This window comes from Anastrepha ludens, chromosome 4, assembly GCF_028408465.1.
Source record: "Anastrepha ludens isolate Willacy chromosome 4, idAnaLude1.1, whole genome shotgun sequence".
Classification (NCBI taxonomy): Eukaryota; Metazoa; Arthropoda; class Insecta; order Diptera; family Tephritidae; genus Anastrepha; species Anastrepha ludens.
In genome coordinates, this window is record NC_071500.1 from 47,626,824 (window position 1) to 47,646,056 (window position 19,233).

At 35.6% G+C, this 19,233-nt stretch overlaps 1 protein-coding gene across 3 annotated transcripts in view; it reads right to left on the bottom strand.

Annotated features, from left to right (window-relative positions):
- The window catches only part of LOC128862199 (collagen alpha-2(IX) chain), a 386,091-nt gene extending 369,196 nt beyond the window's left edge, over window positions 1-16,895 (bottom strand). For all 3 annotated transcript variants that reach the window (XM_054100687.1, XM_054100685.1, XM_054100686.1), the window contains exon 1: window positions 16,822-16,895. The gene's annotated coding sequence lies outside the window, so the exon portion shown is untranslated. The remainder of the gene's footprint in view (window positions 1-16,821) is intronic.
- Window positions 16,896-19,233: the final 2,338 nt, after the last annotated feature.

Below are 19,233 nucleotides of genomic sequence, written 5' to 3' on the forward strand. Positions count from 1 at the left end.
ATAGATCTCCATATGAAGAAGATGACAACCATGAGTGCATTTAGGTTAAATGAAACGGATCGCTGAAAGATTATCACTTCGGGAACGGTCTTTCACTTAAAAACTTCGACAGTATATCCTGCACAGATGGTTCGATCGTGGATTGGGGTAATTGAGCAGATATATATTCGCATAAAACTAGCAGTTTTCCATGCAATAGGAGAAGCTTCAGGCTACTAATCGCATACTTAACTATTAAGGAAAATATAGCTATTATTTCGAATGGCACAGCTACAATCCAGGCATTGATTTCGGCTACACCAACCGCTAAAGTAGTGGAACAAAGCAGATATAGCCTTACCATCCTGAATGTAAACCATAAAATTACCTTAATCTGGGTCCCGTGGCACATTGAAGGAAATGGGAAAGTGGTCGAACAGGCAAGAGAGGGACCTGCCACAAGTCAAATTCTTGCAATCTTCTCAAAATATCTACGAATTGCGGATTTAAGATGAAAGTGTAAGGCGGCACGCAAAGTTAGCAGAACGTCATGGCACCCCTGCAACAAATGACAAACATCAACATTGCCAAATATGAAACAAGGTGATGTTTGTAGCTTCGCGGCAGTGAAAATTGGCTTTTGGTCCATAGGAGGACAGCCAGCCAAAATGGGAATCCTTTAAAATGCGTACTATCGTAGTTCGAATCAACCGAAGAGAAAGGAAACTATCTTCCACTTCAGCGGAGAATACCCTGCCCTATGGAAAGCGAGGATGCTAGCCCTTGGCAAACCTCTTTTTTAAACCTCAATGAGCTGGCCGGCATAGACGTAAACAACCTTAAAAAGGTTGTTAATGGCACAAACTGGATGTAGTCATGAAAAAATAATCGTATAAACGAAATGGTGCGGAAGCACTAATTGAAAAGTGGCGTATAAATATGCACATATACGGGTACCAGCTATTTAATATTTCATACGATAAACATTATTTTTGGAAACCGCCTCTAAGTGTCTTCGCATAAGTTTTTGACAAAATTCGGCGGGTTTTTTTTATTCAGCCTTAGCCACTTTTTGATGAAATTTTGTGTTCCCGCACTTTATCCTAGAGATATACCCAAGACTTTCTATAGAATTTACCTGTATGCCATGACTTTGTATTGAGAAGTATTCACATTTTAATATCATGGGCTGTACATATGTTTGGTATCGTTGGATAGTTCAAATAAAACTCTTTTCTTGACATAGCCATTCTTTCTGCACTGGAATATAAATATCGCTTGAGAATAGGCATATAAATAAAAAGTAGTTTTCCGACATCTTGCGTTAAAATTTTACCCCAAACCATTACAGAACCTCTGCCGTGCTTAACCATGGATTTAAGGGTATCTGTCATACCATACCACAACCATTTGATGCAGATGATGTACTATAGATTACGGTTTTACAAAACTCAAATCAAAGAATTTTGTTTCCTAGGTGTTGACAAATAAAAGCCGTTTCTCCTTATTTATTCTTATATAGCCAGATTTTTCCGTGCTACGCGACGATTGTTACTCCCGAATACTCTGCGCACTGTCTCATCGGAGTCTTGGATATTAACTGTTGCCTTAAGTTGTTGTTAGTTTTTGAGGGTTTTCGGGACTCTTTTTTCTGCTCTGACTATCAGCAATTTTGGTCGACCACCGCGCAATATATTTTCTAAATTACCGCGTTCCTTACATTGTTTCGGCATTAACTTCAAACATAAAAAATATACCTACGAAATTTGAAATTTGTACACACAAGAGCCACTGTGAGCCACTGTATGTACATGTATGTGTATGGGCATGTGCAGATGGGCGGGTAGAGTAGTGCCGTTTATAAACATACTCGAGTATGTCGGCCTCCGTGTATATACATATGTATGCGTGCATGTGGAAAGTGTATGTAAAGTCATTGCGTTAAAGTACAGTAAAGGACTTGAGTAAAAATGCTACCGCGCGACGGAAAATAAAAGTATGGCCATGTGCAAGGTGTAGCATTTTAGTATGAGATAGAGATGATAGCAGATGCTCACACATCTATGCATACGAAAAGGATAACCTTTGCGCAAAAGAAATAGAAACAGTCTCACAGGATAACTAGTTTGCGATAGCTCCCGTCATTTGCTCTTGCCAAATAGTATAATCAAATGGTTAGTACCTTCTGCTGTCGCCTATCGCAATAACAGTGGCTTATTTTTCGTTACATTCTTCTGGCTTTGTTCACGTCAAAGCACATGCCTTGGAGTTCAGCGTATAGGTTAATTTCTGCTTGTAAAGTATAGGGTCCGTCACAGCTAATGATTTCATCTTATAAGCGACCGCAGGAAATTATAGGTGAAAATTATAGCCCATCTCGCTCTGGCGTGCAAAGGAGTGCCGAAAACATTATCAGCCTTGTACAGGATTTGCACGTGGTCGCTTGCTACCGTGTTAATCATGAAAATGGTTCGAGTGCAACCAGGGGTCAGGGAGGATTGTGTGCTTTCGGCGCTGTTATTCAATTTAGTTTCGGACATGTTGGACACAAGCTTGCATGGAGAATTGAGGCACAGCCTATAGTCTGATCGGGCATCTAGAAGACTCGAACTACACGGATGATATATGCCTGATGCGTTCAGCGCTTTTGTAGGTCAAACAGGGACAAAAATCAACATAGCTGAAACAAAACGTATGTGCTTTATCACAAAAATGACGGATTAGCAGCAGATATTCGTATTTGCATGTCAAAAGAACTGTCTTTCGTTGGTATGCTGAATAAAGTCTGGAGATGGGCGCACATATCCAGAAGTTCGAAGTAGCGAAGTTTTCAACGCCTGTACTGTATGGTTGTGAGAACTTGAACACGTGCGACTTGCAATCATTGGAAACCTTCTTTAACCGCTTTCTATAGAAAATTATGCGGATATTCTGGCCTAAAACAATAAATAATACTGACCTATGGGTTACTATTAAACAAATACTTATCCTCCTTGAAGTACTACGTCGCAAATGGGAGTGTATTGGGTATAATTACAGATGAGGGAGACCAGCCCATCTGGAGGCGACAGGTGGATGCAGAAGCGCAGAAAGCAGGCTACTCGTGAAAACAAATAAAATTTCTGGCTTCAAATAAATCAATTTTAAATCGATTTGTTTGTTGAGGCTCTATGTTGCACCTAGGAACCACGGGGAAATATATTTTATATATTGTAAGAACTGACTATCTAAAAAGGCTAATTATGCATAGCTCGATTTACAATAGGGTTATGGGGAACTACTACAACTGTACAACCAACTGTAAAGTATGTTTCCGGCAGCCTTTGTTGACTTAAGTGCTCTTACTTTCAGCAGACACGAGCATCCATATGTATATATTTATTTATATATAAAACTGAAGCATTTATTATTTTCTACAATATGTATGTATGCGTGTTTAGTTAGTTGACTGTGTGCAAGCTCGAAATGCCAACAATTTGCGCTGAAAACTCCCTTTATGCATCTCGTGTTTGCCTAACCCTTTTTTTCTGTCATCCACTTTCTCTGGTTTTCACTTTCAAGAGCTGTTACTTAGCTGGTAAAACCTGCATTTTTAAACGAAAAAGTTATAGCACACACATATAAATATACAGAAGAATAAAATAAAAGCGCAAAGGCATTCTTGTGTTAGCCGCACGATAAGGCTAAGCTAAAAGCGGCTTTGAACACCCAGAAAATATGCTACAGATATTCTTGCAACTGTCACATAGCACACGAAGAAAAGATGGAGGGCAGCGCAAACTGGAATGAAGGTAAGAGAAAATTATGTAAGAATAAGCTTCCGTATGCGCTGCGCTCAGAACCTGAATTCTTTTCGCTCCTGTGGCTTCGCATGCCCTTAAAATTCTTTTTCTTCTATCTCGCTCTCACACTCTAATGCTTCTTATACCCACTCAAGCCTTTTGTTTGCATAGGCAAGTAAAACACAAATATTGACATAGTTTATTTACAAAGTTAAAATTTACTATTTGTCCTTTTCTCAAAGGTTGTCCGCTGCTATCCCTACAAGAAATGGATGGAGAAAGCTAATACATAACAATTTTTTTACTGATGCATGCGCAAATGCTTTCAATAATTTTGCTTTAGATGTAAGAGAAGAGATCATATGGGTTTATTTTTAAATTTTAAAAATGTTTTCGTGGGAACTCACCTCTTGCACTCCTGTATGGCGCTGCAAGACTTCGATTAATATAAAAATATATGTATGCAAGCTCGAAATATAAGACAATTAAGATGTTAAGAATATTAAAATAAGTTCATTTTTGAAGGATATTTATAGAACAACCATTTTGAAAAGTCTCCTGTGACTAATAATTGCATCAATTCTGTTTTACTATATGCGATGATTATTAACTTCATCGTTGCGTATAAAAAAGTATTAGAGTAAGCAGTGACAAACTCAAAAAGTTGGTAAAAGTAGCAAAATAACATGTATATAAACGTCTCCATTAGCTGTTACACATTTACGTTAATAATTTGATAGAAATTAGGTTCTGAGCACTCTCGAATATTTCCATCAAAAGTGACTTTCATACGGGCGGTCAAATCACTGTCGCTATTCCTGCAGGGACTGTTTGCCCAGCCTCTTTTGAGTTTACCCCACCTTTACATAAAACCATTTTTTATGAAAGCTACACATAGAAATCAGTTTATACCTATACTTGGCACTGCCTTAAACTATGCGTATACACATTTGATATACGTTAGTGCTATTTGGTGTAAGTTAAATAAGCAATATACATATCATATATAAGTATGTGTATACACCAAACTCCCTTATACATACACAAATACATTCAAGTGTGTTGTGAACTAAACTTTTAATACTAACGTGCTACTTCAGACCCACTCGAGATCTCGTAATAGTCAAGACATTGAGAGCGTCTGAATTGTTTACAAGTGAACAGCAGATTTGAATAAAACGACCCGTTCCTTTCATAGCCTTGATTTCCTGTTTAATTCCTTAAGCAAAAGGAGAGTAGAATCTTGAAAGGAAATTTTAAAGCAAAAGCCAACTGAGCGAAAGCTAACGAACTACGGCAATACTCATTAAAAAGATAAAATTAGATAAAATTGAGATATTAAAAATATTGGGTTTTTGATAAGAGCCATCTGTAGTAATACATTTCGACAAGAAATGCTATTCTAACCATTAATTGGTGTTGATGCATGGGGGATAGTACAGATGCGGAGAACCTGCGGGTCTCTGGATGTGAAGCTACGGCTCTTTAGCTCCATATGCAAATATTATTAATTTTATCCAAAAAAAAAAAAGAAAAATCCAAATAGCCAAAATTTACAAAAAACGGAGTAGGGTCGACCGATGTAGGTAAACGCCGGACACAAACCGTGGCAACAACGCGCACTACTCCGAGCGTTCATCACCCGCACAAACGCAGCGATTCCAGGACCACAGCAACGGCACAAATTACCGCAAGGCAATACCAATAAATGAGACGCCGGAATGTACAGCACTTTATAGTAAGCACAAGCACTAGCCAGGAAACGGAAATAAGCGCCAAAAAAAACGCCAAAAGAATTGGGACCTAAAAACGCCCCAAACAGTAGGCACCAAGGAAATATAACGCCAAAAAGTAGGCACCAAAAATATATTTCCTAGAAGTTTGCACCAAAAAACAAGCGCCAAAAAGTAGACAGTGTTATTTCTCACTAGAAATTAGCAACCACAAGGAAAAACTCAGGAAAAATAGCCTAAAGTGTATCTAAGATATATATAGGGTATAGCTCTCTCTCTCCTTTTCCTCTGCGTTATATCTTTTTTCTTTCTCGCGGAACGAAAATGCCCAAAACGTTGCATGACCTTGAAATTTCGCTTTCCATTCTCGCTCGTCCATCGACGCCTAAGAAGTTTCACTTCAAAAAACATTTAGAGATCGTTATGAATCGATTAACGCAAATGGTAATAAAAATACCACATTAAGACATTTGGAATTAATAATGGATCTCTAGAAATGCAACTGATCGCTTTGTGGAAAATTTACAGTATTGGAAAGTAAGTTGGAAGATTTGGACGTCGAGAAATGTATGTAAGTAACGCAATAAGAGTGTGAAGCTGTAAAAGAAATGCTGCGTGTTGAGGCACTTATATTCGACGCGTGCAATATGTAGTCTTCCAGAATGGTACAGTGAGGTAAAGAAGTTGGCATTTCGAGTGCTGACTATCTTCGGATCGACATATTCGTAGGTAATAAATTAAAGTAATTAAAAGTAAAGTAGAAAGCTAAGTAACAAATGAAAATTTACAGTCGTGTTTGAAACTTAAAACAACGGTTTATGAGCCAAATTTATCCAAACTTTCTAAAACGATTCAAAGTCATCACTCTCATTGAATTTATTTGCTCAATTGTTTGTTACTGAAATACGAGTTATTGTTGTAAGTAAATGTTTAATACTTTGGTAAATATCTAGTCATGTCATATATTTAATATATTATCTATTTTTTTGTGAAAAATCCCACTTATTTATTAATAAATATATTAGTCTTTTTTTATAAAAAAAAACTTGATTTATGGGAGTGCTATTTATTGTTGGCAAGAAAAATTTTTTTGGCTCTTTAAAAACTTCCAAATTTATGATTGTTAATTGTAATTTTTAACTTCCGGACTCAAAAGGTTGCCGACCCCTGGTCTAGTACGTAAGCACTTCCCTATCGAAAGAGTCAGTATACTACTATTAAAATGTTTTTAGGCTTGATTTTCTATGTGTATTGGTACCGTCACTTCGTAAACCACTTTTTTTGGGAGCTTCTATACAAAATAAAAACCTATTTACATTACTAGATATCCGAAATACCTTTAACCTAAAGGAAAATAGAAATAAAAGGAGAGATAGTAAGCTTCATTACTATTAATTTGATAAAGCCCTTGATTTGATCGGTTAGCTCTATTTTCCAGATATTAAAAAAAAATTTCATTTTTTCTTTAATATAAAACCATAATTTGGTGATGTCTCTGACAGGAAAAAAATTATTGTATGTGTGAAAAACAAAATATGGAATTGACCATTCATGGGTTCAGAGTATTTCTTTCAGCCTAACTTCTTCAAGTAAATGGAATGACGACAGGTTTATCGCGGTAAATTATAACCTCTCTCTTGGCTTGTGTTAATTCATAGAATATTTTTGTACTGTCGATTTCGAAGCACCGAGCGATGACGCCGAACGCACGTTCTTTAGTTACGACAGATGGCTCGTGGAAAGAGATATTATGTGGAAGCAGAATGGCGGCATTACGCTGAGCAATATAATTAGCAATATGCAATAAGGCGAGGACAGCTGTAACGCGGTCAAATGATGATTTGAAGATCTATTACAGAAAAAAGATAGGCCTCAACACAATACAATAAAGTGAAGCCTCACCGACAGAGGCATAAGAAGACGAGCCTATAGCATAAAGCTGGCTACAAATATGATAGACCCAGGCGTGTGTGAATAGGTCTGGCCATTTCAAGCACTGCTGAAGTAATACAGAAAGTAGTTCCTGGAGAGAGGAGGAGGGATAGTTTTAGTATCCACAACACTCAACGCTCGTATTTGCGAAGGCATTTTGCATTTTCAACCCTGCCTCACTCACCAAAAAAAAAGTTTCTAGTTAGAATATAATGCTACCTCTGAAGTAGTGCTGTTTACAATCATATACAGGAATACCTGAAAAGTCGTCCTGAATACTTGAGGACATTATTACTTTGTATGTCATTTTGATTAATTTGGTTATAAGACAAAATGTCCCAAACATGAATATGTGTGCTTATGAGACTCGTTATGCCAAACTTTTTAATGTTAGTTCAATGATCTGATATTTTTAATTTTGTTAAACCGTATGAAGATTAAGCATTTCATTTTTTCATAAAATGCAATCATTTTACACTATGTTTATTATTATTTTCATTACTTATTAGTTAGTTAACTCCGATAATAATGCAAAAATTATTACACGAAATGATTATTACTTTATTTTACACAAATGCTCATCTTCTCGCTCTCAACAAACTATTGTAATGGCACAAAATGGCAATGAAGAATATGGTAGGTTGAGATGGTGCTAATAGAGAGGACCCATTTGGAGGCAATTAAAAAAAATCGTCTTTTGAGATACCATTGTAGAGGAGATAAAAAGGCTGAGAAGAGAGGCCGTAAGACGACCGAATGATTTACGGTGGTGTTAGCCGCTTCATACTGCTGATTACGTTCATCAGGCTTTTAATATTAATGCCCGCTATATCAACGGCGTGGCAATGACAATGTAAATTTTTCATGTTTTGTTTTTTTTGTTCGCAAGTACTTTGGAGTTCGGTAAAACAGTGCCTGACTTTGAAATTTATTAAAATTTAGCCGATTAAAATGTTAGCTATTAAGTAGTGATCAACGGAGTATATGCAAAGTTGTATCACTTTTAGTTCCATGTTTTCTTTTATTGTCGAACTTGCTGATACAGAACTTTCATCTTCGAGGCATACAACTCTTCAGACTGCTCCTCAGCACGTTTCTGCACTCACTTCACATGCCCCTTTTGTGCCTTTTAGCTTAGTCAGAAATAAATCCATTGAATCCGTTGAGGCACTGCATTTGGTTAGCAGCTTAATCGATTGTCTGACGCACGTCTTGGAATTATGGTTGTTTTCAGAATCAGTCATTTCTTTACTTTTGCCGAATTATTCAAATTCAAAATTAAGTGATTAACTCTTCAAAGTAAGAAATAAAGAAATTTTAAATGTACTCGCGCACATTTTAGTAAACTTAAATCAGGGCTGGCTGGTAATTTTTATATCCAAACAGACTGAGTTATAGTTTATAACATCAGGCAGAAATTTAGTTGTAACGTATAAAAATCGTGTGTAAATAAAGACTTAATGGTCGATGTGGCTGGGATACCCCTTTTTTATTTTACTGTACTTCTTTAATTTTTTAAATAAAAGTTAACTCATCTAAGGTTATAATGCAACAATTTAATCTATTAAACCTAAATTTCACTTATCATATGCATATATGTACTAGTATATATGTATTTACATATGTACGTGTGCTTACGCAGCAGTCGATAAGTAGTCACTTCAGGTCAGTTCATTTGAAAAAACTTGAATTGCGGTTAAGGCAATAGGTGAAAAAGATAAAGTAAGCAGCATTCACAAAACAGTAATGCAAAACATAAAAAAAAACATCGTGTAACAGCTGCTCTTCTATAGATAGCTTTTTGCACATGAATTAGGTCATACCACCAGCACCACAAACCATTGCTGAAAGTAAAGAATTGAGAAAACTTTTTCGCACACGTACGCAGTTTAATAGTCAAAGAGTAAATGGGTGTGCAATCCTTTGTGGTTACAGGATTATTGCGCACAGTTTTTCAATATGTGGTAGAAAAGCAATTATGAGGTGTAACTTGAATTAACATATAGAGAGTGTTAACATATATTCAAAAGAGAAATGTGGAAAACCATGAAAAAAATAATTAGCAGGTTACTCTATTTTAAATAAACTGCATTCAACTCAGACCATTTGCTTTTCATATTTTTGCAAATTTTGAGTTTGCTGCTGCAATTGCGATGGGTTCATTAAAGCCAACTTATCAATTCTGGCTGCGGATACAAGTAGTTATATATTCTAATAATAAATTATTTTTGAATGAATAAGTTTGGTCGATAAAGCTTTGTGTCCAAATTGAAAAAATTACTATGCTATATAAAATTATTTTGTAAAAAATTAAGAAAAAGTTTTAGTTTCATTAGTCCAATTTTAACAAACTATTTATGTTATTTTATTTATAGTATTATATGCAACAACATTAACAAAAATTATTAAAAAAAATGTAAATTATAAAAAAGTATTATAAATAATTTTTTTATTAAAAAAATTTAATTTTGCTGAAAAAATACGCTCTTAAGAGATTTTATAGTAGTGTCAGACACTCTAAAACCTGCTGAAAACTACATAATTTAAAAATCTTTAAGGTCATTGGCCACTTTTTCTGTTGCCTACTTTTACTTTTTATCAAAAGCCCAGTAACTTTCAATTGACCTTAACTCCGAGCACTTACAAATACCATGAAACTTTAGTGAGGCTAAAATTTAGCTTAAATATGATTTTACTTTTTAAATTATAGGTGCTTTCTTAGACGTCGCCCTTTTTTCCAAAAATTAGGAGAAATTTGTGTGTGTGTGTTTGCGACTAAAGGATAGCGCACATACAAATTTTGACCACTTCTGACTATTTTTGTTTCTTCTTCTGAATGCTCATTTTGTTTTTTTTTTTGTTTTTGCATACAATTGAGCTTCTTGACTAACAGAAATCATATGAAACCACTGTTAAGCTGTTATGCAGAAATTTACAAACTTTTCATTTCAGTTGCAATTTTATAGAATTTCTAGACATTTTTTTTTCTTTGTATGCAGTTTTATAGCTTATTAAGTTTTGGAGCAGTAAAGTGCAAGCTTCAAGTTGCTAAAAAACTGCGTTAACTTCGGCTGTTAGAATATGTTCATAGTGCATTTTTTACCCAATAAAACAAAAAAATTGCAATGAGCCATATCAGGTGAATTCAATGATTCTTGGATGGTATTCTCTTCGTTCTTTGTCGAAAATTAACGGACAATGATGGCACTGTGCGACGGTGGGTTGTCATGATGCAAAATTCTCAAGTTGTTTTCCCACAAATTCTTTCTTTTTTGGCGCATTGCTTCACGTAAACGTCTCATAGCGCCCAAATGATTGTCCTTATTAACAGTCTGATTTCTGGAAAAAATTGTGTGGTCTGCCTTCTGGAAAAAAATTAACGTAAACAATCCATTTTTCTTTATTGAATGGAAACGATGCGCTCTGGTTTATTGATCTTGATTCATTCGGAGCTCTTCACTCACTCGCCTTAGGTCTGGATTGTGTGTTGCTCTCATAAATCGAACTCCCTTCTCTAGTAGTGCCAAGTATGATGCATATCGGATCGGATTCAAACTGGGAAATTATGCCTTTAGCAATATTAACGTCGTCCCTTTTATGCATAAGACTCAGGTCCTTCGAGACCAACTTTGCAGCTACACAGTGCAAACCAAAATCATGAAAAGCAAATCCTGAATGAATCCATAAGCAATGTTCCAGTTCTCTCCCAGTTCTCTGCGGTTATCAAAGTTTCTTTATTTGACTTTATTGATGTTTTCAACAGTTTTCGATGTCGATGACCTGCCACTACGCAGGTCGTTTGTTATCCGCGAGTACTCACTATCTCTTCTGAAGCGCTCATGCCATTCGAAAACAGCTGTTTTCTTTAAAGTATCATTACTGAAACAGTTTCCCAACATTTCTAATATTTTCGCGCCATTGAATCCATTTTTAACGCAAAATTTAATTCAAACTCGTTGTTGGAAAATTCATTTTTGAAACTGTAAATAACTGAAAATACGTGCAGAGGTAGATTTGCTCAAGCCGGCCTAACTTTTACAAATGGCGGTACAATTTTGGTAAGAATGTTAATCAAAAATGTAGCTACTTAACAGAACTCAAATCAGTTGACTTAGAACGTCCCGCGGTTGCTTAAGGAGCCTTTTGATCAGGTGGTGTGCCTATCTCTATTCCTTTGTCCGTTGATATACTTCCGTTATGTGAACAAAATTATAAAACGGTTGTGCACAAGTGTCAAGACAATTCGCGCAAGCAACCGCATATCGTCGGCATTTATAATCAAACGCGCATTCACACACTCGTAAAGCCTACCACTCATTTCTTACTTAAAATATGAATGGTGCTGACATATTACGACAAATTCTACGTACAAATTGGTCTAAAAAAATCTGATAAAACGTAATGTTAAACCTAAAATAAATAGAAAAGTAAAAAAAAAAATACAAAAACAAAAACAAAAAACCAAAAGCAAATCACAAGCGCTTTGATGTAGTGTTGAACATTTTAACACAGCATTACCTCAGCATGTGAGGTTCACAGACATATATTTATGTACTCAAATGAATGTATGTATATGAAAGGGTGGTTGGTTGGATAATTTGGGACGTTTGAATGTCTGCCTTTAATGTGTATGAATCTACATTCGAGTCAGTTTAATCGACTTTGCCAGGTGTGCGAAAACAAATGCGGTTAGTTGACAGCATTATAGTGTAACATACAGCACACACTGTATAGTACTGTATAGATACCAAAGGGTGAATGTCATTTTGAGAGTGTGAAAAAATAGTGAAATTGTGCAAGTACACAGAAAAGGACGTTTAGTAGCGAGATCGTAATTGAACGTTACGTATACGCTGTGTTGCACCTACAATATTTATATACTTATGTAACGCACGGAATAATGTGAAATTGATGACATTTGTATTTCCGTACATGGTGGAGGTTAGAGAGTGTTAGAGATCTTACTTTTTTTGTTACTATCGTTGTTATTTTCGTTGTTGTTGTTATTTTTGTTGTGTTTTATTCGTGTTAGCGCGACACAAACGCGTGTTGTAGCGCAATTCCAATGGATTAAATGCTGTTTACCAATGCTATTAATTTAGTATTACGCCGCTGAATGCGATAACAGCAACAGCAATGAAAGCAGAAAGCAAACAATGTGCCAGGTGACAGTTGGGCAGTTTGGCCAGATATGGTGTTATCGCACGCACACTGAAACTACTCACAGCACGTTATCAGCAGAGCAACAAACCATCACCTGCAGGAGCCTAGTGAATAGGCACAATGAAGTTAGTGGTTGGTGCCAATGCGACAACAACTTGTTATTAGTGCGGATCTACTGCGATACTCGAGTCGCATTCGGAATTACACTGTCCCATGTGTTCATTCGCTCGCTCATTCATTAATTAACAGCAAATGACAATTACAATCCAAGTATTTTACTCAACACCGGCATCTCTGGCTATTATGTAGTTATGAGCGCACATGCATACGTACGGCATTGGGTGTTCTATATCACTTTGCTTGGGACTTTTTGGTGTACAATGTTCTGTAAAAATAAACAAATATTATGCGTTGACGCAGCCGTCAACAAGCTGGAAACTGTATAGATATTTAACACCACATTAATTCAACAGCGTTTAAACTGCACCAACCAGTTGGATGTGCGTTGTTTTGGTATTTATGGATGAAGGTAGAGCGCTTTAACTAAATCTCATCACTTACACGTATTTCCGCATTTAGGCGGCGGCGACCGGCAACTTCATTTATTTGTAAATTCCAAACACGAATGACTTATTCTGCAGTATCTTACTTCATTCTGTAATCGCATATGTAACTTTGAAAAAAATATTGAACTTTTTTTACGAGCAGAATCAACTGCGATTGACAGCAAAATATTATCGGAAAAATTAACGGAACGTAGCACAAAGCTATCGAACCTAATGAAACATTAATCCGTCGAAAAAAAACTTTACATTATTCGATAAAGACATATGTGCGTTCGAAAAAATTAAACGAAAGCCACTAAATTACTTCAGCTCTTTTTTTATTATTCACAATCAGAAATCTATACATATGCCACATTTATATAACTTCATACATTTAACATTTGTGAGTAATATTTGAACTGATTTAATTTTTAATTATGCATTGAAGTATATATATACCATACATAATATATGTATGCATATATATATATATATATAATTATATAATTAGCGCTTACATAATTTGTTTTGTTTTTTCCAGTGCTCCACCCTTAAATTGCCAGTTGATATTGTTGCAACTTTTTATTATCGACTATTTTAAAACTATCACAATGATATTAAAATGTAATTATTGAGGCGCTGTATTATGACTGAAAAAAATTTTATCTTCATTATTTAATTATGAAATGAGCATTCATACATACAAGCGTGCCAATTGCCTTTTAATTGTATTATTTTTATCCAGAGCCGCTTATTTGCTATCGCATTGTGCACAAATTTTCAAAGGCATTATCTTAATATTAACAAATTGTACTGGAAAAACTTTACATTGTATGATACAGTTTTTTTTTTTTTTTACATAAGCTTAGTAATAAAAGGATTGCATAAAAATATTACACATTGGGTAGAATATCCTGCGTTAAATATCTATAGAAAAGATACTTATAAATACTTATTGGCAGATTTTGCCAATTTATTTGTTTATTTTTTAAATTTAGTAATTTTTTTTATGAAAATATAGTTTGTTCTCTTATTGAAACAATTTAATTACAAATAACAAACTTTGTGCACATGTCGAAAAAATATTCAACAAATTTTCATCAAAATTTCACGCTTTTTAATTAGAAGCGGCCGCCGTAGCCGAATGGGTTGATGCGTTTGGTGCGTACCATGCCGAGTTCAGAGAGAACGTATATTCAAATTTCGGTGAAAGATCACAAATGAAGAAAAAGATTTTGCTAATAGCGGTCGCCCCTCGGCAGGCAATGGCAAAACCTCCGATTGTATTTCTGACATGAAAAAGTTCCTCATAAAAATATCTGCCGTTCGGAGTCGGCTTGAAACTGCAGGTCACTCCATTTGTGGAACAACATCAAGACGCACGCCACACTTAGGAGGAGGAGCTCAGTCAAATACCCAAAAAGGGTGTACGCGCCAAATATATATATATATATATATATATGTATAACAGAACCTGTCGAAAAACCTCGATTATGCAGTTCAATATTCCATTGATTTTAAATCCAAGTTTTTAGTGACTCAAAAATCAATTTTTTTTCTTATCGTGAGCTCATAATTTTTTTTAAATTACGAATGCTTGAACGTCAGAAAAAATAAACAAATAAAACGTTAGGTAAGGTTTTTCTTGTTGTAGTGATAATCGACAATCGAGCTCCAACACTAACTAGAGGCGTTCCCACAGCAGTCGGTTCTACGTTACCGAAACGACCCGGATTTATATCCGGCCAAGGACTGTCACTTCAGCAGCATTCCCCATATATGTATGGGGAATGTTTATGCTGCTACAACAACAACAACAACTAACTAGAGGCAAAAGCCGCATACCTATCATAGAGAGATTACTAAACTTTTGTCAGAAAAAGAGGTAGAGATATGCCAGATTTTTGTACAACAGATCATATACAAAATATGCCGCAGCTGTTTGGGAGAATTATAATTTACATTCGACCGATTATCACCAAATAAAATAAATACGTTTTGCAACAGGTTTGTTTCAAGTCGTGAATCAAACCAGAATTTATAACACATCCTGGAGAGAGATTCTAATGAGCGAATTTTTTCCACACGGTTTATTGAGTTGCCAAAGTTAAAATGTTTAACACTTCTTCATTGTTGCTTCTCAGGAGCCTAAATACCTTATGGACCAACTTCACTTTACCAAATCGTCTCGATCTCTTAACTTACTTAGTATGGACTACAGTAGCCTAGTAACAGAAAGTCATTTATTTGTTCTCGCTGTCTGGTATTGACATCATTGGCCTTAACATCCGCGCCGTCAGTGCTGCCTTTTCCAAACTGGATAAAAAAGCAAAATGAATGGGTCTGGTGGTGAATGAGGGCAAATCAAAGTACCGCATGTTGTCAAACAAACAGCCGGCGCACTCGCGTTTCGGCACCCACTTCACTGTTGACAGTTATAACTTCGAGGTTGTAACAGACTTCGTTTATCTAGGAACCAGCATTAACACGGACAGCAATGCCAGCCTTGAAATCCAACGGATAATCTCTCTTACCAATAAGTGCTAATTTGGATTAAGTAGGCAATTGAGTGGTAAATACCTCTCTTCACAAACGAAATTAATACTTTATTAGGCTCTCATCATGACCTTCCTAACGTAAGCTTGCACCAGACAACATCCGATGAAGAGTGTGTTTGAAAGACTCGTTGGCGATGGCGAGTATCGTAGGCGATGGAGCAATGAGCTGTCTGAGCTTTACAATGACAGAGACATAGCGCAGCGAATAAAGATCCAGCGGCACGTTAGTCATATCGTACGAATCGATACAAACTCTTCTGCTCTGGAAATACTCAATGCAGTACCAAGGGTAGTAGAGGAAGTGGAAGACTTGCTCTGAAATTGTGAATGCGGAGTTTTACTGATACTCTCATAATCACCAGCGTTGGCCACTCCTCATTTTCACTTTCTTCGTTTGGTGCAGAATGCTTATTCAGGAATACGGTTCATTTCAGTTGAAAGCTTCAACAATTGGCTTCATCCTTTCTTGGCCAGATTTTTGAGGGAGTTAACAAAAGGTCATAATTGAAATAAAGTTAATATATATATTTTGAAGTGATGTCCCTATTACCTTCGTAAATTATACTTTTTTGTTTTATGAAAAAAAATATATATATTGTATATTTCATGCATACAAAGAATGTCTTTAATTGTGATTAAATAAAATTAGAAATTAATTATATATCAACATCTCTCCTGAAAAGTATTTTGCAACTAATTCACACTGCATAGATAGTTTCAGTAGAGTAGGTGATTTAACTTTTTTCTGTTTATTTGAACCCTGCATTGTAAAATTGCGTTTGAATTGCCTAAACTGATAAACTTTGTTTACAGATTTTGACATTTCAGCAATTAGCATTTCAGCAAAGCAAAAGCAAACCATATTTTTCTTGTTGTTTGTCCTCTACCACTCACAGCTGCTCAGTGTGCCTTCCTTATAATAAAAATGTATGTGAGCTTTAAGGTAACTTCTCATAGGCTTAAAATAAATTTGAAGCTTTTTAAAAGCACCACTTTTTAATAAAATATACATACATACATAATAATTTATTTGTTTATTACATTATTCACTTACATACATTTAGATGATTGTTTTTCACTTCACTTCCCTTTATCACAATATTTTTGAAATATTATTTTTTTAACTTACCGACTTTTTTGCTGGGGGCTGACATGTTGTAAGTACGGCATCAGGATTTGTATATACAAATAATTGTTGTAAATTTCCCTAATTAAAATAAATAAAATTATATATTTAAACATAATAAAAGTGAACATATATGAATATGCAATTAAGCCACAAACTGGGAAAGTACACATTTGCGAATTCCGTTGAAGTCAAGAATCACTGAAAACTTTCAGAGATAAACGGATGTAGCGAAGCCAATTTCTTGTTGTTGATTTTTTTGCAGGAATTGTGCTACACACAAAGTTGCAGCACATCATATATCACATACCACTTATATATATCCTATATATTATTGCGCCGCATACATACATATATAGCTAAACAGTGGAAAAACTAAAATATGGAGGGAGAAAAAAATATAGACGCCGCAAAGCGGGACATTTAGATTCCGCAGCTTTCAAAATTTCAATATTTTAAATTCACAAATATTTCATTAACGTAAGGAACTGACATTGAGTTACAGAAGAGGTGGTTGAATATAATGTCGTGAGGTAGCATCCCTTAGCTTTACCTTGCCTTATCCGACAAGTATATGTTCATGATGCTATCTTACTTTAATACAGTAGCGTTACATGTTTTTTTTTAATTATAAGCTACATTGCAGCAAGTTTATTTATTATTGCAATTTTACATTTTTTTTTAACTTCTTAAAAATCCTGCTAAAATTAAATGTAATTTTAAGCGGTTTTTAATATAATATAAACGAGTGCTTAACGTTTACCCTACGGCATTAAAGTTATATCATAAAAGTGGCGCAAAATTAATCACCCTATAGGTAGATTTATAATTTTTCCAAATGGCAAACTTTGGACTAAGTAGGCAAACCAGTAGTAAAGTCCTCTCTCGACAAACAAAACGAGAACTTTTCAAGGCTCTCATAATGCCCGTCCTAACGTATAGCGCAGAAGCTTGGACGATGACAATACCCGATGAAGCGTCGCTTGGAGTGTTTGAGAGAAAGATTTTGCTGAAGATTTTGGAACCTTTGTACGTTGGCTGGGTCATGTCGGCCAAATGGATACAACCGCTCGATGCGGTACCAGCTGGTGGTAGCAAAGGAAGAGGAGTGCCTCTTCTGCGTTGAAAAGATCCGGTGGAAAATGGTTTGGCTTCTCTTGGTGTGTCCAACTGGCGCCGGCTACCAAGCTTTTTTAAGCTCGGCTAAAATCGTGTAAGGGGTCATCGCGACAATTAAGAAGAAGAAGAACTACGGTATGCAAACATACAAGCAATGGGCCACGTAATGGTCGAAATTTTGTTTTCCCTTGACAATTTTCACAAAATAAAGAAATAAAAATTAGAAGCGGCATATTATTTTTGGCTAATTCTGCGTCTAGGCCATGCCCCTTTATCGTAAAATTCAATCCTTTGAAACTGGTTTACAAGTAACATTAAAAATTAAGAATTTACAAGTAATTACAATAGAAATAACGAAATATGAGGAAACCTCCACAAGAGCAAAATTACCGACTTCCATTTTTCCAAACACAACAGGCATAGGCCACACTATCCACAATTTACCATTTTCTCATACAGAAAATATTTACAACCTCACTGGATAATTAACCTTTTTCATAAATTTATGCAATGGTAAATTTGAAATTGCATAACATTGACAGGTCCTACTTAAAAACATTGTTTTCGAAAAACTACAAAATATCATTGATGAAACACCTCCACTGGGATAAGGAAACACAAGAGCGGTGCAGCACACTGATGGCATTACTCGGTAGGCTGCTTTCATTATTCAGCTCAATATTTCTCTAATCAGGTGCCTATACAAAAGTGCGTGGATAAAAAATGTAATTTCGGCACGACAAACATCACGCCACCACTCGAAGTAAGCCGCAGGTAAAGATCACACAACCATATACCATCGCCTTGCACGTCCTTTTCGTCCCCACCATTCTTCGTCAATTCTCAATTCTCATCATTCGTCTACTGCTAAACTTATCTCAGTTTCCGGATTTGTTGAATCGAAAATCGGGTTACAAAATTATAACGCTTTTATCTAAATAAAATGTGAAGCAAAAATGCATCGCTTTTATTAGATAGTACTTTGAACTCCAAATCCAACTTTGAATTAAAAAAAATGTTCACTTTTGATTGAAGGCCTCGCTATATGTTTTATTGGACCACACATCGAAAACCGAAGGAAAATTGAACAGTTACAAATAGATTTGAAGAAAAGCTGTCAAAAATTCTGTAAACAGTTGTTGTTGAGATGGTTGCGTATTCGTACTCAAATAATCTTAATTCCCGACTAGCGCCATTTTATTACCACTGTTCTCGTGTGATGTCTGTTTTTTCTTGTTGAGTGAGATCCATTTCGTGAGATCCGTATATAACAAAAAAAAATTGTATCTCCATGTC